We start from the raw sequence: 27,822 nt of genomic DNA, 5'->3' as shown, positions 1-27,822 counted from the left end.
CCCCAGTATGTTGATCGTAGGCTGGGGTGCAAACAGTAAACAGTAACCCCCAAGTATGTTGACAGTGCAGCGGGGTGGAGACAGTGATGGTAACACCATTGAACATCAAGAGGCAATGGTTGGATTATGTACCATTTGGCCATCCATAGTTTACGTAAATCTTTCAAAGTGTAGATTGTACAACACATGGAGACTTTGCAATGATGTGAAATTTCGCTTGTTTTATGTCTCCTTTCCATCAATTACCATCATGTCATCGATGATAAAATCCATGAAAAACAGAGACAATTTCAACATCCAATCTTTTATTTCCTCTTTGTCTTATTTTGTTCCAGTTCCTGTTACTGGGGTTTTCCTCGCCCCCCAGAGCCACTAAAACGGAGGTTCTGATTGGGAGTTGTCTCGTTCCAGAGTGTGTAATGAGCGGAGGTACTGGACCCTACTTTCAACAGAAAGCCTTAAACAATGCCGGTGGGAATTACAACTCGAGCTCAGACAGGACAGAGCTGGCCACTGAATTTTTCCAGAACCAGCACCAAGGCCAATACCAATCTGTTGTGATCAACAGGGGTCCCAGTGCAACAATACTTAATGTGACCAGTAATTCCAACCGCACAGTGCCAGGTAATCCATTCTTCATCTGTGATCAGTACTCGTTCTTCACTGGGGACCGGCTGAAAACTTGACATAAACACTCTTTAAAAACTTGCTTCAGAAAACTCAGCAGGTCTGCAGCATCTGTGGAGAGAGAGAGAGAGTGAGAGTTAATGTTACAGGTTATAAACCCAAAATGCTGGAAAAATCCAGAATGTATGGCGTCAGCTATGCGATTGGGGGTGGGGGGGAGCAATGAAGAGAGTAACATCCTTTCTCAGATAAGGGAGGCCTTCATAGCGAGAGGATTCAAGTCCAGGAGCAGGGGTGGCTGGCTACCCTGGAGAACTGTGTGCGTAGTTTGGGATCTCATGAGGTTGTACAGCAGGTTTCCATGAGTGATTCCTGAGATGGAAGGACTGACAGATGGAGAGACACTGGATTGGTTAGAATGATATTCACTAGAGTTTGGAAGAATTAATGGGAAATCCCATCGAAACCTCTCAATTTGAATAAGGACGAGACAGAGTGAACACAGGAAGGGTGTTCCCAGTGATCGGGTAGAGTCCAGAACGAGGGGGACACAGTCGAATGGAAACTGAGCAGGACTGAGATGGGGAGAAATGTCTTCATGCAGAGAGTGGAGACCCTGTGGAATTTTCTGCCACAGAAAGCAGTCAGGGCCAGAATACTGCATGTTATTCAGGAAGGAGTTGATAGAGTTCTTAGGGGCTAAAGGGATAGCGCAGGGAGATACAGGATCAAGTTGGGTGATCAGCCATGATCTCATTGAATGGGCAGAGCAGGCTGGAGGGGCCAAAAGGCCTCCTCACAATCATATTTTCGATGTTTCTCTGTGAATGTTCCAATTGCTGCTGACAGGTGGAGGACAGAGGGAAGTTTTGCCTCGATATATGTAGGCTGTGAAAATGAGGGACAGTAATTTCTATTTGACAATTTCGAGAGATATGGGTGAAGAGTGATCTTTTGAGTTTAGCATTGAATAGTCTGGGTTGGATTGGTGGGATGTTGTTAATGAGACAGGCTACTCAGAAACAGTGATGTCATTGCAATGGTGAGGATATGGAGTGAATTTCACAGATACAGGAGTTTCCCTCCAAATGGACGGGTGTTGGCAAGGGGTAAGGGCAACAGGGAACAGGAAACACTGGGGTTGGTGTTTGCTGAAGCAATGATGTTATTGACAGGAAATCCCTCTTTGAATCCAGCACAGGAACACAGCGCTGAGGTGGCAGAACTCATTGTCCCACTGTTTTGTGATCCTTTCTCTTGTCACATTGCTTCCCATTAAACTCTGGACCAGGAAACAAGGTGGGTGCGACACTCTGGCAGGGAACGCTAGTGATTGTTCTCCAGTTGGGACTCAACGTGGGTTTCAAATTAATATTGCTCACATAGAGCGTATGAGGGTGTGTGTATGAGAGAGTATGAGTGCGAGTGTGTTTGAGTGAGAGTATGAAGGTGTGCATGTGTGTGTCAGAGAAATACAGACATTCCATTGCCACACACACACTTTCATGTGCACACACATAGACACTCAATCACTTCTGCAATGCACCTTGTAGACAACACTTGCGAAGCCAAACACCATCCAGAGACAACACAGTCCATGCTTGATTGGCACCACATCCACAAACATCCACTCTCTTTACCATCCGTGTTCAGTAGCAGTGTGCACCATCTGTGAGATGCACTGCAGAAGTTCCTCAGACAGCATCTTCTAAACCCATAACCACTTCCATCTAGAAGGGCAAGGACAGCAGGTACATGAGAATACCACCTCCTGCAAGTTACCCCCTGAGCCACTCACCGTCCAACTTGGAAATATATCAGCTGTTCGTTTATACTGTTGCTGGGTCAAAATCCTGGAATTCCCTCTCTAATAGTATTGTGGGTCTACCAACAGCACAGGGAATGTAGTGGTTCAAGAAGGCAGCTCACTATCTCATTCCCAAGGGCTCAACTTGGGATGGATAATAAATTCACAACCCACCAGTGAACTTAAAAAAAACACGGTGTGGAACGTGCTTTGTGAGGATGAGGGCAGGCTGAACAAGTAGCAGATGAAATTACTTTTTATGTCTCCCCAAGTAATGTGTTGTATTCAGAACACAAAGATGACAATTGGAATAATTGTTGCTTGTGCATCAGTTAAGGAATTCAGATTCATTTGCTCGCTGGTGAAGCTGAATGTTTACAGTAAAACATGTTCTTTCTCCCTTATTTTCTCCAGCTGATTCGTTCCAGCAGTTCCCGGTGGCACAGGTAAGTTAGTGAGGTGGTTAACAACTTCTAACAGCATTCAAACAGTGTCTGAATGGGCTGAAAAATCACTCTGGGGTGCAAAGCCAACATTGTTACATTTGTTAGATAAATTGGAGCAAATGGATCATGGTATCTGACTTGTTTGCAAATCTAAAGCATAACAGTTCAAATCGAGGACACTCTCTCAATTTTGGTTAGACACTGAACTGAGCGTTGGTCAGTCCCATCAGTGGTGAGGTTATCCATTGCAGTTGGAAGAATTGAAAAAGGCAAGTTATCATCTGAACAGGAGAAAAAGTTCAAAATGTCAGTGCAAAGGGAACAGGATGTCCGTGTCGATGAATCTCAAAGTAGTGTACAGGCTACAGCAGGTCAAAAGGAAGGCATTTAATGTGAAAGGAATGGAGTATTGAAGTAGGTAATTGTTATTGCAACTGTACAAGGGATTGGGGTTTCCACATCAGGAGTACTGTGAATAGTTTTGGTCCCCTTCCTTGAGGAGGGATGTAGTTGAATCCCTCCAGGAGTTCAAAGGAGATCACTGAATTGATCGCCAAGTTGAAAGGGTTAGTCTTATGAGAACAGACTGGTACAATTTTGATCTCTTTTTTGAGGACAGATGCAGTTCAGAAGAGATTCACCCAATCATTTCCAGCGATGAGGGGTTTGCCTTAGATGAGAGATTGAGCAGTTTCTCTGGAGTATAGAGAGGAGAACTAACTGAGGGCTATAAGATGCTAAAGGGGGTATTGACAGAGGAGATGAAGAGAGGATGTTTGCTCTTGTGGGAGAAGCTTGAACGAGAGGTTATCAGTTCAGGATAAGGGGCTGGGCAAATTGAAAACAGAGATAAGGAGGAATGAAATCTCTGAAATGAGGAAGGGGTTGTTAATCTGTGGGATCACTCCCCTCCCCTCCACCCCCCAGGACACTGCATAAATTGGAGGAGGAGACAGACGGATTGTTAATCAGTGATGGGTCAAAGGGTGTGCTTGCAGGAAAGTGGGGTTGAGGCTGAGATGGGATCAGCTGCGATCATGTAGAATAGCAGAGCAGGTTCCTGAGAGGCTAAATTGACTCAACCTGATCCTACACTGTATGTTCTTGTGGAGTTATATTGTTAGTTAGTAGCAAAACAACTAGGTTGGAGAAAATGAAGTTTGATTTAACAAAATAGGTTTCAGTTCATGAACATCCAAAAATAAAGACAAAATTGATTCAACACAAATTTGGGGAATGACATTGGTTCAAAGAAACGGAAAGACAATAGATTTGGGGGGTAAAAAATCTAAAGCAGGTGTAGGAGCAGAGGGAGGTGGGAGTTACCCATGTATCATGAGTGATTAATAATAAAAAAAATTGTAAATTACCCCAGGGCTTTCACCTTCCCTCTGTGAGCTTGCTCTGGGAGGGTAGGTGCAAACTTTGTAGTGAATGTTGATGCAAAATACATATTTGATGTTATTGAGTCACCTGGTTCATGAACTGCTTTGAAAATGTTCCTATATCGCCAAGAGCTTCAGTTTATATTATTGTTGGGTTGGGGCTGTGACCTTAATTATCACTCCGTATTTAATTTTGAGGCATTGTTTTCTGTTATTTTAATATTCTGATCTCGAATCTTTTGGTTCACTTTGCTGATTGTTTTTTGATTATAGATGACTCCAAAACAGATAGCAGTTTGGTGTACTCAGTTTTCACCATCTCAAACCAAGAAAGGCTGGTAAAGAATATAATATATTATGTAGTCCAACAGTGGTCCCTTCTGGCCTTGGTCTTTGGGGGCAAGGAACCATTCGTTCTAGGTCTAGCATTATTCACATGAGGAGCATTGCCATTTCATTGTCCTGAGTGTTTCTTTGATGACACAAAGATAGCTGGAAGGACAGGTAGTATTGAGGAAGGGGAGAGGCTGCAAAAGGATTTGGCTAGGAGAGTGTGCCACAAAATGTCAGAAGGGGATGGAACAGATTGAAACAGGAGATGTTGAGAAGTGGGAACATGGGAAGTTATGTACTTTAGTAGGAAGATTGAAGAGGTTGACTTTTCTAAATGGTGAAAAGGTTCAAAAATCTGCAGCACACATGGACTTCGGAGTCCAGGTTCAGGATTCTCTTCAGGTTGATGGGCAGTTTCAGTTGGCAGTTAAGCAAAAGGAATGTCAGCATTCATTTCAAGAGGTGTAGAATACAAGAGTAGGGATGTACTGCTGAGGCTGTATCAGGCTCTGGTCAGACCATATTTGGAACATTGGGAGCATCCTAAGGAAGGATGTGCTGAACGTGGAAGGAGTCCAGAAAAATCCCAGGGATGAAGAGCTTGTCATATGAGGAGAGGTTGAGGAATAGGAGTCTGGACTTGATTGTGTTTAGAAGGGTGAGGGAGAATCTGGTTGAAACTTGGAGAATACGGAGAGGCCCGGATAGAGTGGACATGGAGAAGATGTTTCCACGAGTAGGAGAGACTAGGACTCAAAGGCACAGCCTCCGCGTGAAGGGGACTCCTTTTATAACTGAGATGAGGAGGAATTTCTTCAGCCAGATAGTGGGGAATCTGTGGAATTCGTTACTGCAGACGGCTATCATTTATGTCTTTAAGACAGAGATAGGTGCTTGATCAAAAGGAGGATTAACCATTACAGAGAGAAGGCAGGAAAATAGGGTTAACAAACATATCAGCCATGATGGAATGGCAGAGCAGACTTGATGGGCCGAATGGCTGCTATATCTTATGGTCTTGGTTACTAAGAGACAAGTGGACTGTAATGCATCACACAGTTTAGGCCCTCAGATTCAGAGCTTTCTGAGCATGTGCTATGAGCCAGCCACACTAAAAAGTGTTCAGGCAGCTAGACAATCAACACAACATGCGGGCTAGGAGCCCACGGGACCCTGCTTCCCCCATACTATACAGCTGCAGCTGATCTCATCCCAGCCTCACTGCAGTTTCCTGCCCGCGCTCCCTTCAACCCCTCACTGATTAACAATCTGTCTGTCCCCTCCTTCAATTTATTCAGTGTCCCGACATGCCCCCACCTACTGGGAAGTGAATTCCCAGAGATTCCCACCCACTCTGCCTTGGAGGGGAGACATTTCTCAACATCTCTCCTTTCAATCTGTTCCATTCCTTTCTCCTGAAACAATGACCCTCTCGTTCTAAATTGTCACACCTGAGGAAACATCCTCTCTGTCTCCTTTGTCAATCCCAACCCCTTTACCACCCTATATCCCTCAGTTGGATCTCCCTTATTCCTCTAAACTCCAGAGAATATTGGCCTTAACTGCTGAATCTCTCTTTCGACGAGAAACCCCTCATCTCTGAACATGAAATGTACAAAATCACGCTAGATGGTATCTTGGATGTAGAATACACATCTCAAAGTGAGTTAGTCATATATTCTGAGAAATCTGCAGCCCAGAAAAAGGCCAGAGTCTGTGCTGGTCAGAAACAACCATCTCGATATTCTCTAATCCCATTTCCCCAGCACTTGGCGTCACGAGTGCACAGTTAAATCCTCCTTCAATGAGATGAGAGTTTCTGCGTCTCCCACCCTCACAGGCAGTGACTTCCAGATTGCACACCACCCTCTGGGTGAACAAGATTTTCCTCACATCCCCTTGAAACCTCCTGGCCCTTACCTTTACTCTATACCCCTTCCCCACCTCCGTTAAGTGGGGAAAATTTCTTCCTGCCTCCCCTATCTTCGTCCCTCATCATTTTATACATCCCTCCCTTTCAATCTACTCTGCTGTTAGAACGGAGGGTCATTGTTTCAGGAGAAGGGAATGGAACAGATAGAAACGAGAGATGTTGAGAAATATCTCCCCTCCAAGGCAGAGGGGGTGGGAATCTCTGGGAATTCACTTCCCAGTAGGTGGGGGCATGTCGGGACACTGAATAAATTGAAGGAGGGGACAACCCCAGTCTGTCCAACCTCTCTCATCACTGAAACTCTGCAGCCCCCAAGGCAATATGCTGGTAAATCTCCCTGTGCACCCTTTCCCACTTCATTTAGATAGGTAAAGTGTCTTCTCTTTTATTTACAACTCACTCCAATAGTGCATCAGGGAGGAAAATACAAGTTATTTTGCAGTGAAAAAGAGGGCAGTTAATTTTTAATCAGCAAAGTTTTTAGCAGGTGATTAATGTGAAGTCACTATTGTCTCATTAGAGAGAGGGAGAAAGAGGTGTGGGAGAGAAAAGGCAAACAACTGTTTTATGGTTTAACCTGAGGGACACCACATCTAAAGCACAGGGAATGATCACTCACAGCAATCTCTACCAGACCAGCAATTGAACGCATGCTGTCAATGTGACTGTACATTGTAAGCCTACTATAGAGTCAACTGAGCTAACCAACCCCTGCATGGCCAGTGGCAAAAACATTGGGTGGCACAGTGGCTCAGTGGTTACCATTGCTGCCTCACAGCGCCAGGGACCCAGGAACAATTCCAGCCCTGGGTGACTGTTTATTGGGAGTTTGCACATTCTCCCCTTCTCTGCATGGGTCTTCTCCAGGTTCTCCGGTTTCCTCCCACAGTCCAAAGATGTGCAGTTTAGATGGATTGGCCTTGCAAAGTTGCCCATAGTGTGACAGTTATGCACGCTAGGAGGGATAGTCATGGGAAATGCAGGGTTACAGGGATTGGAGAGGTGGTGGGTCTGGGTCGGATGCTATTCAGGGGGTCAGTATATGGTCCTGACAGGCAAAAGGCCTGCTTCCACGCTGTAGGATTCTATGATGTGCAGGTTAGAGGGATTGGCGATGGTTAATGCAGGGTTACAGGGGTAGGGTAGGGGTCTGGGTGGGATCCTCTTCACTGGCTTGGGACAGACTGGATAGGCTGAATGGTCCCTTTGCACACTGTATGGATTCTGTCGACATCAATGTTTAGCTCAGTGGTGTGGGGCAACTTGTTCTGGTCTCAATTTTGATGAGATTCACTTTCAGTTTCTGAAATAATGGGGAAGCAAAATCCTATATTTTCAGCTCCCCAGGGTATGCCCTGCAGATGTGAATTTGAATCTTGCTTTGGCAGGTGGTGGATTTGGAATGCGATTTTAAACAAAAACAGATCTGGAGTTAAGACTCTAATGATGACTGTTGTCAGGAACAACCAACCATCTGGTTCAAAATTAAAGACTGGGGTGAGGAGGAGTTTCTTCTTTCAGAGGGTTGAGAGTCGTTGGAACTCCTTGCCACAGAGAGCTGTGTGTGGAGACAGGAGCAGGAGATTCTTGATCAGTCAGGGTATTGAGGGTTACATGTTAAATTCAGGAAAGTGAACACGAGGAATGGTGCATCAGCCACAATGCTATTGAATGGATGAGCAGGCTCGAGGGGCCGAATGGCCTTCTCCTGATCCTGTCTGCGCTGGTCCTTAAAGGAGTGAAATCTGACCTCCTTATCCGCTCTGCTCTACACGTGATTCCTAACCCTTTGCAAACTCTTCACTGCCTTCTGGCTGAGCAAGTTGATTGGTTCAAGGACATTTCGGAATTGCATCCACTTCCCACCTTGGCAGAGATGGCCACATCCTGTTCAGAGTACAGAGAAATAACATTTGTCAGGATCAGTTTTTGATTTGTTCCAATCTTATGTTTTGCCAAGAGAAATTGGTCTGTATAATGACCCTACATAGTCACAGCTCCTCCTGTACATTCAGGCAAAGTTTGTTATTCTCATCCATTTTCATATAGTCATGCAGCACGGAAACAGGCCCTTCTGCCCAACTAACCCATGCTGACAAGGTTTCGATTAGATTAGTTACAGTGTGGAAACAGGCCCTTCAGCCCAAAAAGTCCACACCGACCCGCAAACCACCCAGACGTATTCCCCCACATTTACCCCTTCATCTAACACTACAGGCAATTTAGCATGGCCAATTCACCTAACTTGCACATTTTTGGACTGTGGGAGGAAACCAGAGCACTCGGAGGAAACCCACGCAGACACGGGGAGAATGTGCAAACTCCACACAGTCACCTGAGGCAGGAATTGAACCCGGGTCTCTGGCGCTGTGAGGCAGCAGTGCTAACCACTGTGCCACCGTGCCACCCACAAGTGTCAGGGAATGCATTTTGGGAAGTCAGACAATATATGGGAATATACTGAGGGGACAGGTTAAGTGAGAGATCTTGGTGTGCAAGTGCACTGGTTCCTAAAGTGGATAGGGTTGTATGGAAGGCACATGGAATGCTCTCCTTGACTGGCAGAGGGATGGAACAGAAATGTAAGGAAATAACAATGAAAATGTATGAGACAAGGTGGCTACAACAGGAGTATTGTGTGCATTCGGGTCACCACATCACAAGAAGGACGTCATTTCTCTGGAGAGAGTGCAGAGGAGATTTATTAGAATGTTGCCAGGGCTGGTGAATTGTGGCTATCAGGAGACATTGGAGAGGTTGGGGTTGTGTTCCTTGGAACAGTGGTGCCATGATTAAGGAATACAGGGTGGCCCCCGTATCCCCAGGTCGGGTCACTGACCTGTGGTTTACTGTCGTCCAAGCATATAAAAGGGAATGTTCCGGAACCAAGGACCAGGAGGCTGCCGTGAAGGTATACTTCCATTTAAATCAATGGGTTCACACCTGTCTACAGTTTTGGGCTTCCTCCATAGGTCCTGGAACGTATCCCCCATGGGTACAGGGGGTCTACAATACTAAATAGTGAGCTTGATGATGAAGGAGCATTGTCCAAACTCAACTAGCCCCATTTATCTGCATTTGACGCATACTTCTCTGAACCTTTCTTATCAATGTACCTTTACAAATGTCTCTTCCATGTAATTGTACCTGCCTCTACCACTTCCTCTGGCAGCTCATTCTATATACTCACTGCCCTCTGTGTGATAAATTTGTCTGTCAGGTCCCTTTTTAATTTTTCCACTCTCACTGGAAACCTATGTCCACGAGTTTGGGACACCCATACATTGGGGATAAGACTATACCTATTTACCTTTTCTGTGCCCCTCGTGATCTTATAACCTCTAAAAAGGTCACCCCTCAGCCTCCAACGCTCCAGGGAAGAAAAGCTCCCAGCTTATGAAGCTTCTGCTTATAACTCAAACCCTGCAAACTTGGTAACATCTTTGTAAATCTTGTTAACCTTTCGAGCTTAATGACATCCTTTCTACAGCAGGTTGACCAGGACTGTACACAGTATTTTAAAAGTGGCCTCACCAACATCATGTACAGCTGTAACATGATGCCCCAACCTCTGTTGTCAGTGCTCTGACCAGTGAAGGTAAACATGCCAAACACTTACTTCACCACAGTGTCAAGCTGCAATGCCACATTTAAGGAACTGCCTTCCTGCACCCCATAGGTCTGTTTGTTTGGAAACACTCCCCAGACGATAGCATCAATAAAGATGTATCTAGACAGATGCATGAATGGACCTCTCAATATTTTTTAAGTTTCAATCAGGTTCTCTCTCATCTTTCTAAACTCCGTCAAGTTAAGAACCAGAATCCTCAACCTCTCCTCATATGAGAAGTGTTTCATCCCTGGGATTTTTCTTGTAAACGCCCTCTGAACCCCCTGCAAGTTCAGCACATCCTTCCTTAGATAGGGGATCCAATACTGCTTACAATGATCCAAATGTGGTCTGACCAGAGCCTTATACAGCCTCAGCAGTACTTCCTTGCTCTTGTATTCTAACCCTCCCGAAATGAATGCTGACATTACATTTACCTTCCTAATTGCCAAGTGAACCTGCCTGTTAACCTGAAGAGAATCCTGAACTCGGACTCCCAAGTCCCTCTGTGCTTCAGATTTCCGAAACCTTTCCCCATTTAGGAAACAGTCTCTGTCTCTATTCTTCTAATCCCATTGCATACCCTCCCACACTGTCATCCATCCACCAACCGAACCTTAATAGGATCCTGAACTCGGACTCACCCCCGAGGACCTTGTTTGTGCTTCAGGTCTGGCAGCATCTGTCCAGAGACAGACAGAGAGAAAGCGGAGTCAACGTTTCGAGTCCGGGGCAACCGTCCTTCGGGAGAGTGGCCTTTGGTCTTGATGTAAGGTAAAAACAATGACTGCAGATGCTGAAAACCAAATACTGGATTAGTGGTGCTGGAAGAGCACAGCAGTTCAGGCAGCATCCAACGAGCAGCGAAATCGACGTTTCGGGCAAAAGCCCTTCATCAGGAATAAAGGCAGTGAGCCTGAAGCGTGGAGAGATAAGCTAGAGGAGGGTGGGGGTGGGGAGAAAGTAGCATAGAGTACAATGGGTGAGTGGGGGAGGAGATGAAGGTGATAGGTCAAGGAGGAGAGGGTGGAGTGGATAGGTGGAAAAGAAGATAGGCAGGTCGGACAAGTCAAGGAGACAGTTACTGAGCTGGAAGTTTGAAACTAGGATGAGGTGGGGGAAGGGGAAATGAGGAAGCTGTTGAAGTCCACACTGATGCCCTGGGGTTGAAGTGTTGCGAGGCAGAAGATGAGGCGTTCTTCCTCCAGGCGTCTGGTGGTGAGGGAGCGGTGGTGAAGGAGGCCCAGGACCTCCATGTCCTCGGCAGAGTGGGAGGGGGAGTTGAAATGTTGGGCCACGGGGCGGTTTGGTTGATTGGTGCGGGTGTCTCGGAGATGTTCCCTAAAGTGCTCTGCTTGGAGGCGCCCAGTCTCCCTAATGTAGAGGAGACCGCATCGGGAGCAACGGATACAATAAATGATATTAGTGGATGTGCAGGTGAAACTTTGATGGATGTGGAAGGCTCCTTTAGGGCCTTGGATAGAGGTGAGGGAGGAGGTGTGGGTACAGGTTTTACAGTTCCTGCGGTGGCAGGGGAAAGTGACAGAATGGGAGGGTGGGTCGTAGGGGGGTGTGGACCTGACCAGGTCGTCACGGAGGGAACGGTCTTTGCGGAAGGCAGAAAGGGGTGGGGAGGGAAATATATCCCTGGTGGTGGGGTCTTTTTGGAGGTGGCGGAAATGTCGATGGATGATTTGGTTGATGCGAAGGTTTGTAGGGTGGAAGGTGAGCACCAGGGGCATTCTGTCCTTGTTACGGTTGGAGGGGTGGGGTCTGAGGGCAGAGGTGCGGGATGTGGACAAGATGCGTTGGAGGGCATCATTAACCACGTGGGAAGGGAAATTGCGGTCTCTAAAGAAGGAGGCCATCTGGTGTGTCCTATGGTGGAACTGGTCCTCCTGGGAGCAGATACGGCAGAGGCAGAGAAATTGGGAATGTGGGATGGCATTTTTGCAAGAGATAGGGTGGGAAGAGGTGTAATCCAGGTAGGTATGGGAGTCGATGGGTTTGTAAAAAATGTCAGTGTCAAGTCGGTCGTCACTAATGGAGATGGAGAGGTCCAGGAAGGGGAGCGAGGTGTCAGAGATAGTCCAGGTAAATTTAAGGTCAGGGTGGAATGTGTTGGTGAAGTTGATGAATTGCTCAACCTCCTTGCGGGAGCACGAGGTGGCGCCAATGCAGTCATCAATGTAGCAGAGGAAGAGGTTGGGATTGGTGCTGGTGTAATTACGGAAGATCAAATGTTCTACATAGCCAACAAAGAGACAGGCATAGCTGGGGCCCATATGTGTGCCCATGGCTACGCCTTTGGTCTGGAGGAAGTGGGAGGATTCAAAGGAGAAATTGTTAAGGGTGAGGACCAGTTCGGCCAAACGAATGAGTGTGTCAGTGGAAGGGTACTGTTGAGGACGTCTGGAGAGGAAAAAACGGAGGGCGTGGAGGCCCTGGTCATGGCGAATGGAGGTGTAGAGGGATTGGATATCCATGGTGAAGATAAGGCGTTGGGGGCCGGGGAAACGGAAGTCTTGGAGGAGGTGGAGGGCGTGGGTGGTGTCTCGAACGTATGTGGTGAGTTCCTGGACTAGGGGGGATAGGACAGTGTCAAGGTAGGTAGAGATGAGTTCAGTGGGGCAGGAGCATGCTGAGACAATGGGTCGACCAGGGTGGTCAGGCTTGTGGATCTTGGGAAGGAGGTAGAACCGGGCAGTGCGGGGTTCCCAGACTATGAGGTTGGAAGCTGTGGGTGGGAGATCTCCTGAGGTGATGAGGTTCTGTATGGTCTGGGAGATGATGGTTTGGTGATGGGGGGTGGGGTCATGGTCGAGGGAGCAGTAGGAAGAGGTGTCCTCGAGTTGGCGTTTGGCTTCAGCGGTGTAGAGGTCAGTGCGCCAGACTACCACTGCGCCCCCTTTATCCACTGGCTTAATGGTGTGGTTGGGATTGGAGCAGAGGGATTGGAGGGCTGCACGTTGTGAGGGTGAGAGTTTGGAGTGGGGGAGGGGGCACGACAGGTTCAGGCGGTTAATGTCCCGGCGGCAGTTGGAAATGAAGAGGTCGAGGGCAGGTAATAGGCCAGCGCGGGGTGTCCAGGTGGATGCAGTGTGTTGGAGGTGGGCGAAGGGGTCCTCGGAAGGTGGGCGGGAGTCCTGATTGTGAAAGTAAGCTCGGAGGCGGTGGCGACGGAAGAATTGTTCGATGTCACGTCGTGTATTAAATTCATTGATGCGTGGACGGAGGGGGACGAAGGTGAGTCCTTTGCTGAGGACTGATCGTTCGTCCTCAGTGAGTGGGAGGTCTGGAGGGATGGTGAAAACTCGGCGGGGCCGGGAGATGGGATCTGGTGTGGGTGTGGAGCTGGGAGTGGGGTCAGAGCCAGTACCTGGAGTGGGTGTGATGGTGGGGGGAATGGGGGTGGAGGCATGAGCTGGGGTAATGTTGCCCTCGGGGTTCTGGGGTGTGGGGATAGTGACAGTGGGGTCTGTGGGGGGGGGCGTGTCAGCAGAATGCAGGTGAGTGGCGCTGGTGGAGGCGGAAGTGGTGGTGATCATGGCAGTAGGGGTGGCGGAAGTCACTGGGCCTGTGGCATCAGCGATGATGTGAGCGCTGGAAGTGGCTGTGGGAATGGCCATGATGGGGGCAGAAGTGACATCATCACTCAGCGTGGGGGTGGTAGTTGCGTCAGCCGCATGGCTAATGGCGTTTCCGAGGCCAGGGGAATCTTCTGGAATGTTTGAGGAGCGCTGGTTATGGAGGTGGGTGGATAAAATTTTGTTGTACTTACGGTTTTTGATGTTTGAGATGGAATTGAAATACTGTTTGTTGAGAGTATGAATTCTCCTGAGGATGTAGTACAGAGTGGGTCCTTTGCAATTCTGAGAGAGTGTGGCCCACAGCTGAGGCAGGGCTGACTGTAGAGAGGTTAGGTGCCGGCGCATTGCTGCAAGCGTGGAGCGGAGGATCTTGAAGGAGAACTGTTGCTGGTGTTTTTGAATGTGTAGTCTGTACTGTTTGTCCTGTTTGGGTCCGAACTCTGCTGGGTTAAAGGTGGTCTGGAGTCCGTGTGGGATGAGTTGGTTACGGAGGCATGCACTGAGGAAGCAAATGTGGCTGTGGTACCGAGTTTGTTTCACAACATGGTTGAAGAGCTTCAGAGCAGAGGAAATGACCTGGGAGTTGCAGTGGGAGAGGGACTCCCTGAGATTCATGGAGAGAGAGGAGGAAAACTTCTTCAAGGCAGGCATCTTGGTCTTGATGTGCCATTGCACAGTTTCTTGTTCACTCCCACCTCTCTGTCTGTGTGTGTATTTGTCAGTATTATTGTTATAAATAAATTTAATAAAATTAGACCACCAAAACTGGAAACAAGACAATTTGTTCTACGACCTTGCAAGAAAGGGCATCAAATGCAGAAGCAAATGAGCAATGAGCATTCAAACTAGTTCACAGTTGTACTTTTGAGCTGCGTGAGTTCACCTCTTCAGACTCCTACATTACCCAATCAACTTTATTCTCTGACTAACTTGGGGTCCGCTCTTATTATTCCCCCCTTCACCAAGTTGGCGACCCTTCCCTCTGTAAGTGCTGACATCAGGCAGATTTTGCTAAACTTGGATCTTGATGTTCCTTTCATTTTATCTGTTTGCTTGTAAAATTTTCCATTGTTCATCGGTACATTCCATTCCTGAATATTTTAACAATGTGTCTTTTCTTGCCTAGTTTATGCATTTCAGCTATCTCAGCTGGTTTGCTGAGACTAAATTATTTAAACTATCATGATGAAAGAAATTATTTGCTAGAATAATTATGCACTAAAGTTAGTACCCAATTATCCACAATTATACACTAACGGTTTTCCGCTGTTCCCCTTTTCTGCACCCACACGCTTGTTTTTCTTCGAAGCACTCGATTTATCAGCACTATACTTAAGTTTATTATCTCTACCTTTTTTTGCTGTACCTGCGAAAACAACACACTTTCCCATTTCTTCCATTATTGAGTTTGGTGAGTCCCGGAGCCGGCCCTGTTGTTTCTCTCTCCTGAAAGGGTTGTCCCTTTAAAGAGTCTTTCCCCTGAAGCAGCTGCTAACGGTCACTTGGGGCACGAGGCGGCCGTTAACCGCCATCTCGCGCGGGGCCTGAGGGGGCGGGGCCTGAAGCTAAAATGGCGCCGGGGCCACGCGGGAAGGAAAAGCGCCGAGGGAGAGCGGACTGTGTCAATATGTCCCGTTCCCGAGGGTCAGGATGGTGGTTATTGGGGGGTGGAGGGGGACAGGAGAGATTCCCCCTCCCAGTGAGGTATCTTGTACAAACCGCGAGGTCTCTATCTCTCTCCGTTGGACTGTCTGTGACTTGCTTTAACTCGATGTCGATTAATCTCGATGACGCTGTGATCTTGTGCTTCTTTCTGACTCTGACTATGTTTCTATGTAACTGGATATGCCTCTGTGTGTCTATATCTCTGTTTCTCCCTGACTGTCTGTGACCCACTGATTCTCTCTGACTGTATGGTGGGAGTACTGTTTGTTGTTGAAAACAACAACTCCTGCCTTCGAAAAGTGTCTAACAGTTTGTTTTAATCACAGACATCCCTGTGTCAGTCCTAGAGATGAGTGCCCATCTGGAAATGAGGTAGTGGAGGGAGACAGCACCTTGTTAAACTACTCTGTTTGACCCCAGTTGAATATATTTTCTGTAAGAATGGTGAGAAGATTTACTGGGAATACTCCAACCACTGTAGAACCGTACACACAATCATCAACATCAGCAAACGTCAAGAGGGCAATTAGCATTGCCCTAACCAGCAGGCAGGGTCTCTCCTGAGTAGCAAATATATCGCCATTTCAGTGAGTTTTTAAGCAACTCTATACATATCGACATCATCAGAGCAATGTGATAGCACTGGGGGAGCATGCAGTGGGAGATTTACCAGGATGTTGCCTTGGGGGCTGGAGAGTTTCAGTGATGGAGAGAGATTGGACAGACTGGGGTTGTTTTCCTTAGAGCAGATTGAGAGTGTGGGGACGTGATTGAGATGTATAAAATAATGAGGGGCGTAGATAGGGTAGACAGGAAGAAACCTCCCCTGCCCCCTTGAAGGAGGGATCAGTGACTGGGGGAGGGGCATAGATTTAAGGTAAGGGGTAGGAGGTTTCAAGGGGGATGTGAGGGAAAACATTGTCACTCAAAGGGTGATGGAGATCTGGAACTCATTGCCTATAAGGGTGTGAGAGGCAGAAATCCTCATCATATTGAAGGATGATTTAGATGTGCACTTGCAATCCAAGGCTAGACTCACATTAAGTGGTCTTTGATGTTTCATATGTATATTGTTGCAGAAATAGGGGCTTGGATAAGGTGAATAGTCAAGGTCTTTTCCCCAGGACAGGGAGTCCAAAACTAGACGACATTGGTTTAAGGTGAGAGGGGAAAGATTTTAAAGCAACCTGAGGGATAACTTTATCACACAGAGGCTGGTTTGTTTTTTGGAATGAGCTGCCAGAGGAAGTGGTAGAAGTGGGTACAATAACAACCTTTAAGAGACATTTGGAAAGATGCATGGATAGGAAAGGTTTTGACGGATATGGGCCAAACACAAGCAAATGCAGCTAGTTCTGTTTGGAGACTTCGTTAGCATGGACGAGTTGGGCCAAAGGGCCTGTTTCGGTTCTGTGACCTTACAAATGGGAGTCTGGTGTTTGAAAACAGAGAGATGGTTGCTTTTAACTGGCATAGAAGGTGTTCAAATTGGGGTGCGGGATGGGGACAGTGACGGTAACCCCAGGATGTTGACAGGAGGTGGGTGTGGGGACAGTGACAGTCCCCCCCTCAACTGTGATTAACCCCCAGGATTGACAGTGGGGTGGGGGTGGGGACAGTGACAGTAACTCCCGAGATGTTGATACTGTAGGGGGGTGGGGTTAGTGATGGTAACCCCCAGGATTTGATAAAGCAGGGGTTGGGGACAGTGATGGTCATACCATTAAACATCAAGAGGGCAATGGTTGGATTTGACCATCCATAGTTAACACAAATCTTTTGAAGTGTAGATTTTATAACAGAAGGAAGCTTTGCAACGATGTGAAATCTCAGTTGTTTTATTTCTCCTTTCTGTCAGTTATTATCCTGTCATAGAAGATAATATCTGCAAAAAGAAAGACAATTTCAACACCCGATCTTTTATTTCCTCTTTGTCTTGTTTTGTTCGAGTTCCTGTTGCTGACGTTTTCCTCATCCCCAGAGTCAATTAAGTGGAAGTTCCGATTGGGAATCGTCTTGTTCGAGAGTGTGTATTGTGTCGAGATACAGGACCGTACTTTCAATGGTACCTTCAAAGGTAAGCCTTAAACAATGCCAGCAGGAATTACAACTTCAGCTCAGACAGGAGAGAGCTGGCCATTGAATCCTTCCAGTCCCAGCACCAAGGCAGATACCTTGTTGCGATCACCAGGGATTGGAACGATATTTAATGTAACCATAAATTCCATCAACCTCACAGAGCTAGGTAATTCATTCTTCATCTTTGATCTGTGCGTGTTCTTCACTGGGGTCCAGCTGAAGTCTTGACAGGAACACTCTAAGAAATTACTTCAGAAACTCAGCAGGTCAGCAGCATTTGTGGGGGGAAGGGAGAGAGAGAGAGAGAGAGAGAGAGAGAGAGAGAGAGAGAGTAATATCCTTTCTTAGATAAGGGAGGCCTTCATAGTGAGAGGATTCAAGTCCAAGTGCAGGGATGTCTCTTTACAATTGGACACTGAGACCACACCCTGGAGAACTGTGTGAGAAGTTTGAGGTTTCCTTATTTGAGGAAGGATATTGTGCCTATGGAGGGAGTGCAGTGAAGGTTTCCCAGAATGATTCCTGGGAATGGCAGGACTGACAGATGGTGAGAGACAGGAATGGTTAGGATGATATTCACTGGAGTTTAGAAGAATTAAGGGGGAAATCTCATAGAAACCTATAAATTTGAAGGATGAAACAGAGTAAACGCAGGGAGGGTGTTCTCGGTGACTGGGCAGAGTGTCCAGAACGAGAGGGTCATGGTCAAAAGGAAATTGAGTGGGACTGAGATGGGGAGAAATGTCTTCACCCAGAGAGTGGGGAGCCTGTGGAATTCTCTGTCACAGAAAGCAGTCAGGGCCAGAATACTGAATGTTGTTCAGGACGGAGTTGGATTGAGTTCTTAGGGGTAAAGGGAGAGTGCGGGGAGACAGGGGACTGTGTTGGGTGATCAGCCATGATCCCTTTGAATGGGCGGAGCAGACTATAGGGGCCGAATGGCCCCTCCTGATGATATTTTTGATATTTCTCTGTAAATGGCCAAGTTGCCGCTGACAGGTGGAGGACAAGGGAAGTTTTGCCTCGATATATCCAGGTCGTGAAAATGAAGGACAGTAATTTCTAGTTGACAATATAGAGAGAGTGGGTGCAGAGCGATCTCTTGAGTTCAGCATGGAATAATTTGGGTTGGATCGGTGGGATATTGTTAATGAGAGAGGCTGCACAAAAACAATGATAATGCAATGGTGAGGGTTTGGAGAGAATTTTACAGACACGAGTGTTGGCAGGGGGTCAGGGCAACAGGGAGTAGGAAACACTGGGATTGGTGTTTGCTCAAGCAATGATGTTATTGACAGGAAATCCCTCTCTGAATCCAGCACAGGCACACAGCACTGAGATGGCAGTACTCATTGTCCCACTGTTTCTGATCCTTTTTCTCCTCACATTGCTTCCCATTAAACTCCGGGATTGGAAACAAGGTGGGTGAGACATTCCAGCAGGTCACCCCGGCGATCGTTCTCCAGTCTGCACTCGATGTAGGTTTCAAACTGATGTTGCTCACATAGTGTATGAGGGTGTGCGTATGAGAGAGAGAGAGAGTGTGTGTGTGTAGTGCGTTTGAGTCAGACTATGAATGTGTACATCTGTGTGTGAGAGAGAGAGACACACACACTTTCTCATTGACACTTACTCACTCACTCACTTCTGCAGTGCACCTTGTAGACCACACTTGAGAACCAAACACCATCCAGGGACAACGCAGCCCCTGCTTAATTGACATCACATCCATTCCCTCCACCACCCGTGTTCAGTAGCAGCTATGAGATGCCCTTCAGAAATTCACCAAACATCCTCAGGCAGCACCTTCCAAACCCACAACCACGTCCATCTCTAAGGGCAAGCACAGCAGATACATGAGAATACCACCTCCTCCAAGTTTCCCTCTGAGCCACTCACCATCCCAACTTGGAAATATATCAGCATTTGTTTAGTGTCGCTGGGTCAAAATCCTGAAGTTCCCTCTCTAATGGTAATGTGGGTCGACCTACAGCACAGGGATTGCAGTGGTTCAAGAAGGCAACTCATTACCTCCTTCTCAAGGGGCCAACTAAAGATGGATATTAATTTCTAGGCCAAGCCAGTGATTTTCACATCCCACCAGTGAATTAAAAAAGAAATAAAGCACTATTTGGGAACTTTGTGAGGATGTGGGCAGATTGAACAAGTGGCAGATGAAATTACTTGGGGAGATATACAAAGGAATGTGCTGGGTTCAGAAGAATGGTCCGCACAGGTATAAACTAAAGGTTAAAATTGGAATAATTTAAGCTTGCTTATCAGTCAAAGAATCCAGATTCATTTACTAGCAGGAGAAGCTGAATATTTACAGTAACACTTTCCTATGTTCTTTCTCTCTTATTTTCTCCAGCTGTTTTCTTTTTCCCCGGCATGTTCCCGGCAGCACAGGTAAGTTAGTGAGGTGGTTAGCAACTTCAAACAACATTCAAACACTGTCCAGATGGGCTGAAAATCACTCTGGGGTGCAAACCCAGCAATTTTACATCAGTTAGACAAATTGGAGCAAATGAACCGTTGTCTGACTCGTTTGCAAATCTAAAGCACAACAGTTCAAATCGAGGACACACTCTCAATTTTCGTTAGACTGTGAACTGAGCGTTGGTCAGTCCCATTAGTGGTGAGGTTATTCATTGCAGTTGGAAGAATTGAAAAAGGCAACTTATCATCTGAATAGGAGAGAAAGTTCAAAATGTCAGTGCAAAGGCTACAGCAGGTCACAAGGAAGACATTTATTATGAACGGAATGGAGTATGGAAGTAGGTAATTGTTACTGCAACTGTACAAGGGATTGGGGTTTCCACATCTGGAATACTGCAGACAGTTTTGGTCCCATTCCTTGAGTAGGGATGTAGTTGAATTGGAGGGAGTTCAAAGGAGATCACTGAATTGATTGCCCAGATGAAAGTTTAGTCTTATGAGAAGAGACTGGTACAATTTTGATCTCGTTACTTGAGGACAGATGCAGTTTATACCGGAGGTAGTTCAGAGGAGTTTCACTCAATCATTTCCAGAGATAAAGGGTTTGTCTTAGATGAGAGATTGAGCACTTTCTCTGGAGTATGGAAGAGAGGAGATCTAATGGAAGGTTATAAGATGCTAAAGGGGGTATTGACAAAGGAGTTGGAGAGAGGATGTTTGCTCATGTGGGCGAATCTAGAATAAAAAGTATCATTTCATGATAAGGGGCTAGGCAGAGTGAAAACAGAGGTAAGGAGCAATGAATTCTCTCAAATGAGGAGGGGCTTGTACATCTGTCGGAACATCACCCCCCCCAACCCCACTGCATAAATGGGAGGAGACAGACAGATTGTTAATCAGTGATGGGTCAAAGTGAGTGTTTGCAGGAAAGTGAAGTTGTGGCTGAGATGGGATCCAGCTGCGATCGTATGGAATAGCAGAGCAGATTCCTGAAGGGCCAAGTGGACTCGACCTGATGCCAGCCTGGATGTTCTTTTGGAGCTATATTGTTAGTTAATAGCAAAACTGCTAGGAGGGAGAAAATGAAGTTTTATTTCACAAAATAGATTTTAATTCATGAACATTCAAAAATAAAGACAAACATGATTCAACACAAATTTGGTGAAGGGCGTTGGTTGAAAGAAATGGAAAGACAATACGTTTAGGGGGGTGAAAAAAACTAGAGCAGGATTGGAGCAGAGGCAGCTGGGGGTATATGTCCACAGATCAGTGAAGACGGCATAACAGGGAGACAGCAGTTAATAAAACACATAGCATTCTTTGTTTTATTAATAAGGGCATAGAGTCTAAGAACAAGGAGGTGATGTTGAAGTTATGAAAGACACTGGTGAACCTCAGCTGGTGTGTCAGAGAGGGAGAGAGTGATAACTGCTAGGTGGTGGTTTAATCTGAGGGTTACCATGCCTCACACAAGGGGAGAGATGGAGAAGGATAGTTCTTCATGGTAACCTCAGTCAGTGAGAGATTCAAACCCACGCAGTCAATGTTGCTCCATATTTCAAACCAGCCATCCAGCCAACTGAGCTAACCCAACACAAACCAGAGGGCAGAAAAGAAATTAATTCCAGTGACAGCAAGTATTGAATGGAGAATATTAGATCATGTTGGAGATGCACCTTTGATCTGTTGGATATTTCTTTGTGTGTAACACCTTACCTTCACAGGCAACAGAAGCTGAACTTAGAAATACATTTGACAAAGGGAGTTGACCTTCTATTACCCAGGCTGATTTTGTTCTGTTCTGGACACCTTACTAAAGGAAGGATGTTCAAACCCTGGACACAATGTGAGGGAGATTTACAAGAATGATACCAATGATGAGGGATTTTAGATGCAGGGAAAAGTTCAGGAGATTGAGCTTATTCTCCTTCGAGCAGAGAAGATGAAGTGGTGACCTTATTGAGGTGTTGAAAGTTTGAACAATTCTGACGGGAAAGTAAGTTCTTGTTTTTCACTCATTGGTCTATTAGTAACTGGCTGGTAGAATTTCAAGATTGTCAGTGAGAGAGTGAGATGAGAAACTTATTTGGATTGTTGGGTTTTGAATGTGCTGCTTTAGGGTGTGGTGGAGGCAGATTTCATAGGAGGTTCGAAAAGAGAGCTGGATATAAATTTGGAAGGGATGATGTTAGAGGGCTACGGAGATAGGGTTGGAGAGTGGGCTGGGTAGCTCGTTCAGGAGCTGGTACAGACACAAATGGCCTCCTTCCGTACAGCAAAACTTCATGATTCTATGAACGTAGAAGTTCTCAGCCACATTCTGGACAATTCCAGGAGGTCATTCCGTGGGACCTTGGCTCAGTGACCTTGTTGCCAGGAGTTTTCATACACGCACAGCAGCAAGTTGTTGTCACGATTGGGAGGGGAACTCGGTTGGGTGATGATCTGGAAATAGTTCATTCTAGGGGAGGTGATGGGAAATCGAGCTGAGGTCCCGAGTGAGGACAGACCTGCAAGAAATTTCAAACACGCAGAGATCTGGTCAAGTCAATTGAATGGTGAGTATGAATCTGTGAGCTGCTGATCCTACACCGTCACGTATTGGTCAGTGTTCATGCTGGTATTCGTCTGATTGGAAAGATCCACAAAAAACAAATCTCTTCCTGGAAGTGTTGGGGAGGGAAGTTTGGGTTGTTTCCTTTACAACAGAGAAGGTTGATGGATGAGGGGGACTTGATAGCAGAGTGTAAGATTGGGAGTGTTGTAGAGCAGAGCCCAAGGGTTTCAGGTGCATAATTCTTTGAAGTTGTGTCACGTGTAGACAGGGTGTATGAGAAGGTGTTTAGAACATTTGCCTTCATGGTTTTTAAACTGAAGGGTAAGAGGTTTAGAGATGGGTTTGAGGATTGTTTCACCCAGAGGATGGTGGGGATCTGGAATGTGTGAAAATTAAGTATTTGGACTTTCAGTTTCCATTTGAAATCACTAATTGCTGCAGTGTGTGGAAATGCCACTTTGTAACTGCAGGGAGTTCCATGATATATTAATGTGGAATATTCATGTAAAGGAGCAGGAGGAGACCATTCAACCCATTGAGCATGCTCCACCATTCAATGGCTGATGTGTGACCTGACTCCATAGACCTGCCTTTGACCCCTATTCCCCTTAATAACTTTGCTGAACAAAAATATTATCTCAGATTTAAAACTAACAACTGATCCAGCAATGCCTGCTGTTTGTGGAAAAGAGTTCCAAACCTCTCCCAGCCTTTGTGCATAGTAGTACTTCCTAACATCTCTCCTGAACAGTCTGGCCCTAATTCTCTAGCTATGCCCTCCCTAATTCTAGGATCCCCGACCAGTGGAAACACTTCCAATTTCCAGACCCTGTCTTTTCCTGTTAATATCTTTGATCAGATCATCCACGAACCCTGTAAATTCTGGACAGAACATGCTTAATTTGTGTAATCTCTCCTCATAACTTAACCCCTGAAGTCCAGGTATCAATCTTGTAAACTCATGCTGTGCTCCCTCCCAGGCCAATCTATCCTTCCTCAGGTGTGGTGCCCAGATCTGCTCCAAGTGGTGTCAAACCAGGGTTTTGTATAACTGCAGCATCTCTTCTGCATCCTTGTACACCAGATCTCTCAATATAACAGCCAGCATTCAATTAGCTTTCTTCAGGCAATGAATCACAGAAATAAAAGGAAACACAGAACTTGTTGGAGAAACTCAGCAGGGACAGATAGTATTTGCCACCTGGAAACTGACTGTTTACTGTAAGACAACTTTCCTTTTGATCCTTTATTTTTGCTGGAGCCACGTACTGTTCAGTAAAGGACACGGGCACACAATGGCAACTATTCATTTTGTTTACAAACCTTGAGATTCTTGAACAAGGGGGGTGTACTCTGAGAATTATTATTAAATGGCAGAAAATCAAAGGCTTTCCGTATATCTGAGGTAGGCTGTGTGCGATGGGTATGACTCAGTTTGGAATTTGTAGCATAGACCCTTGGATCCAACTGAGGAAGACAGAACAATATTGATTTGTCGTGATTTCATTCCTTTTTTCCTTGGAAGGATATATATGGTTAGAATCTTCCCTGATAGAGCCATTCCAACTATCTCAGTGTCCAGTCAGGAGTGTGATGGAATGCTCCCCCCTTGTCTGAATACTTGCAACTCCAACAACACTCGAGAAGCTAGACATCATTGAGGGTCAAAGCAGCTCCACTTGGTTGGAACCACATCCACTTCCTCTACTACCCATGCTCAGTAGCAGCAGTGTGTACCATCTACAAGATGTACTGCAGAAGGACACCAAAGATCCTCAGGCAGCACCTTCAAAACTCACAACTACTTCCATCTAGAAGGACAAGTACAGCAGATGTGGGAACACCTACCCTCTACAAGTTCCCCTTCCGGCCACTCATTATCCTGACATGGAAATATAACACTGTTCCTTCAGTGTCATTGTGTCAAAATCCTGGAATTCCCTCCCTCAGGGCAATGTGTGTCTATCTACAGAACATGGACTGCAGCAGTTCAACAGAGCAGCTCGTGCCTACCTTCTCAAGGGAGCAACTAGAGATGAGTTGGGCAATAAATGCTAGGTGTTCAAAGTTTGTAGAGAAGATTTGAAGCTCGGGTGCTCGTTTTGTGGTTCTGTTCAGCAAGCTAGGATTTGTGTTTGCAGACGTTTCGTCCCCTGTCTAGGTGACTTTCAGTTTCCATCCTCAGTGCTTGGGAGCCTACTGTGAAGCGCTTCTGTGATCTTTCCTCCGGCATTTGTAGTGATTTGTATCTGCCACTTCGGTAGTCAGTTCCAGCTGACCGCTGCAGTGGCCGGTTTATTGGGTCCAGGTCAATGTGTTTGTTGATGGAATCTGTGGATGAGTGCCATGCCTCCAGGAATTCCCTGGATGTTCTCTGTTTGGCTTGTCCTATAATAGTAGTGTTGTCCCAGTCGAACTCATGTTGCCTGTCATCCGCGTGTGTGGCTACTAAGGATAGATGGTTGTGCCATTTCATGGCTAGTTGGTGTTCATGGATACGGATCGTTAGCTGTCTTCCTGTTTGTCCTGTATAGTGTTTTGTGCAGTCCTTGCATGGGATTTTGTACACTACATTGGTTTTGCTCATGCTGGGTATCGGATCCTTTGTCCTGGTGAGTTGTTGTCTGAGAGTGGCTGAAATTGCGGGGGTATCCGTTTTTGGCAAATTCAACCCAAACTCAGGACAGATAACCAGGTTTGACCTACAGAGAATGAAACCTGAAAGCAACACCACCCCCAGATCCTATGGATTACCTAAAGTGCATCCCAATCAGACCCATAATATCACTACCAGGGACACCATCACACAAACTGGCTAAAGAACTACAACAGAAACCAAAACACCTAATCAGCTGATTCAGACACCATACAGTCAACACAGGATTTCCTGGACATCAGAAATATACATGTAGACAAGAAAGAGACTATGGTCTCATTCGATGTAATGGCACTGTACACCTCTAGCGACAAAATCCTAGCCAGAGAAACAATAGCCAACCTGCTGGACATACAGAACAGACAACAAGACGGGGAACCTATCAACAAAGACTGCATACTCAAACCACTGGACCTGTGCCTCACAACACACTTCACATTCAGCAACCAAATATATGAACAAATCAATGGCACACCCATGGGCTCACGCATCTCTGGACTCATAGCAGAAGCTGTAATGCAAAGATTAGAACAAACAGTCTTACCACAAATGCAACCCAAACTCTGGGTCAGATATTTAGATGACACCTTTGTAATCATTAAAAACACAGAAATAGAGAACACACACCGGATCATCAACGCCACACTCACAGAAATCAGATTCACGAGAGAGGAAGAAAAGGACAACCAACTCCCATTCCTAGACGTGATGGTACAGAGAACACCGAATGGAGAATTCACCACAAAGGTATACAGGAAAGCCACACACACAGACCAAGTCCTGAACTATGAAAGCAACCACCCCAACACACACAAAAGAAGTTGCATCAAGACACTGTTCAAAAGGGCCACAACACACTACAGCACACCAGAACTGTAAAAAGAGGAAGAAGAACACCTCTATAATGTATTCGCCAAAAATGGATACCCCCGCAATTTCATCAACAGATGCCTAAGGGAAAGACAATGGAATGAGGACATGCCACAACACAGAGGACTAGCCACATTACCATACATCAAGAACATTTCTGAACTATCAGCCAGACTACTACGACCACTCATAACAGCACACAAACCAACAGCCAATCTCAGATGACAACTCACCAGGACAAAGGACCCGGTACCCAGCATAAGCAAAACCAACGTAGTGTACAAAATCCCATGCAAGGACTGCACAAAATACTACATAGGACAAACACAGGAAGACAGCTAACGATCCGTATCCATGAACACCAACTAGCCATGAAACGACACAACCAGCTACCCTTCGTAGCCACACACGCGGATGACAGGCAATATGAGTTCGACTGGGACAACACTACTATTATAGGATAAGCCAAACAGAACAGCCAGGCAATTCCTAGAGGCATGGCACTCATCCACCGATTCTATCAACAAGCACATCGACCTGGACCCAATATACTGGCCACTGCAGCAGACAGCTGGAACTGACAACTGGAAGCGGCAGAGACAAACCACTATAAATGCCGGAGGAAACATCACAGAAGCGCTTCACAGGAGGCTCCCAAGCACTGAGGATGTCACCTAGACAGGGAACGTCTGCAGCACAAATTCCCAGCTCGGCGAACAGAACCACAACAATAAATGCTGGGTCCAGCAGGTGATGCCCATGTGCCATGAGCAAATAATAGTAACAAAAAAAATTATAAATGATCCCAGGGCCTCTACCTTCCTATGTGAGCTTGTTCTGGGAGGGTGGGCACAAACTTTGTAGTGAATGTTGATGCAAAATACACATTCGATGTTATTGAATCACCTGGTTTGTGAACTGCTTTGAAAGGTCGATATATAGCCAAGAGCTTTGGTTTATATTCCTGCTGGGTTGGGGCTGTGACCTTAATTATCACTTCGTATTTAATTTTGAGGCATTGTTTGCTGTTGGTTTAACATTCTGATCTCCAAACTTTCGGTTCACTTTGCATTCCTGTTTCTTGATTATAGATGACTCCAAAACAGAGAGCAGTTTGGTGTACTCACTTTCCACCATCTCAAAAATAAGAAATGCTGGTAAAAGTTAACTCTCTAAAACCCAGCCACATTTAAACATCGCGAGTGAGAAAGGCCAATTTTGACGATATTAGGCAAGAACTTTCAAAAGCTGATTGAGCGTAGATGTTCGCAGGTAAAGGGACAGCTGAAAAATGGAAAGCCTTAAGAAATGAGATAACGAGTGTCCAGAGAAAGTATATTCCTGTTAGGGTGAAAGGAAAGGCTGGTAGGTGCAGGGAATACTGGGTGACTAAAGAAATTGAGATTTTGCTTAAGAAAAAGAAGGGAGCATATGTCAGAGATAGACAGGATAGATCAAGTGAATCCTTCGGGGAGTATAAAGGCAGTAGGAATATACTTAAGAGAGAAATCAGGAGGGTAAAAAGGGGACAGGAGATAGCTTTGGCAAATAGACAGTTAAGGAGAATCCAAAGGGTTTTTACAAATACATCAAGGGCAAAAGGGTAACTAGGGACAGAATAGGGCCCCCTCAAAGATCTTCTAGGAGAAAGTGAGGACTGCAGATGCTGGAGATCAGAGCTGTGCCACTTTAAGAAAGGTGGGAAGGACAAGCGAGGTAATAATAGACCAGTTAGCCTGACATCGATGGTGAGCAAGTTGTTGGAGGGAATACTGAAGGACAGCATGTACATGTATTTGGAAAGGCAAGGACTGATTAGGGATAG

The 27,822-nt window shown here is 46.0% G+C and overlaps 1 long non-coding RNA gene across 2 annotated transcripts in view; it reads right to left on the bottom strand.

Moving 5' to 3' along the window:
- LOC140470801 (uncharacterized) overlaps positions 1-27,822 on the bottom strand; it is a 678,281-nt gene that overhangs the window by 8,783 nt on the left and 641,676 nt on the right. The window contains exon 3 of one of the 2 annotated variants that reach the window (XR_011956723.1): positions 17,743-19,953. The exons of the other annotated variant lie outside the window; for it this stretch is intronic. This is a non-coding gene — a long non-coding RNA (uncharacterized lncRNA). Of the gene's footprint in view, positions 1-17,742; positions 19,954-27,822 lie in introns of those variants that run through there. 2 annotated transcript variants of the gene reach the window in all.

Source organism: Chiloscyllium punctatum, chromosome 52 (genome assembly GCF_047496795.1).
Source record: "Chiloscyllium punctatum isolate Juve2018m chromosome 52, sChiPun1.3, whole genome shotgun sequence".
NCBI lineage: Eukaryota > Metazoa > Chordata > Chondrichthyes > Orectolobiformes > Hemiscylliidae > Chiloscyllium > Chiloscyllium punctatum.
Note: the sequence above shows the minus strand (reverse complement) of the source record. Positions and strands in the feature narration are given on the sequence as shown.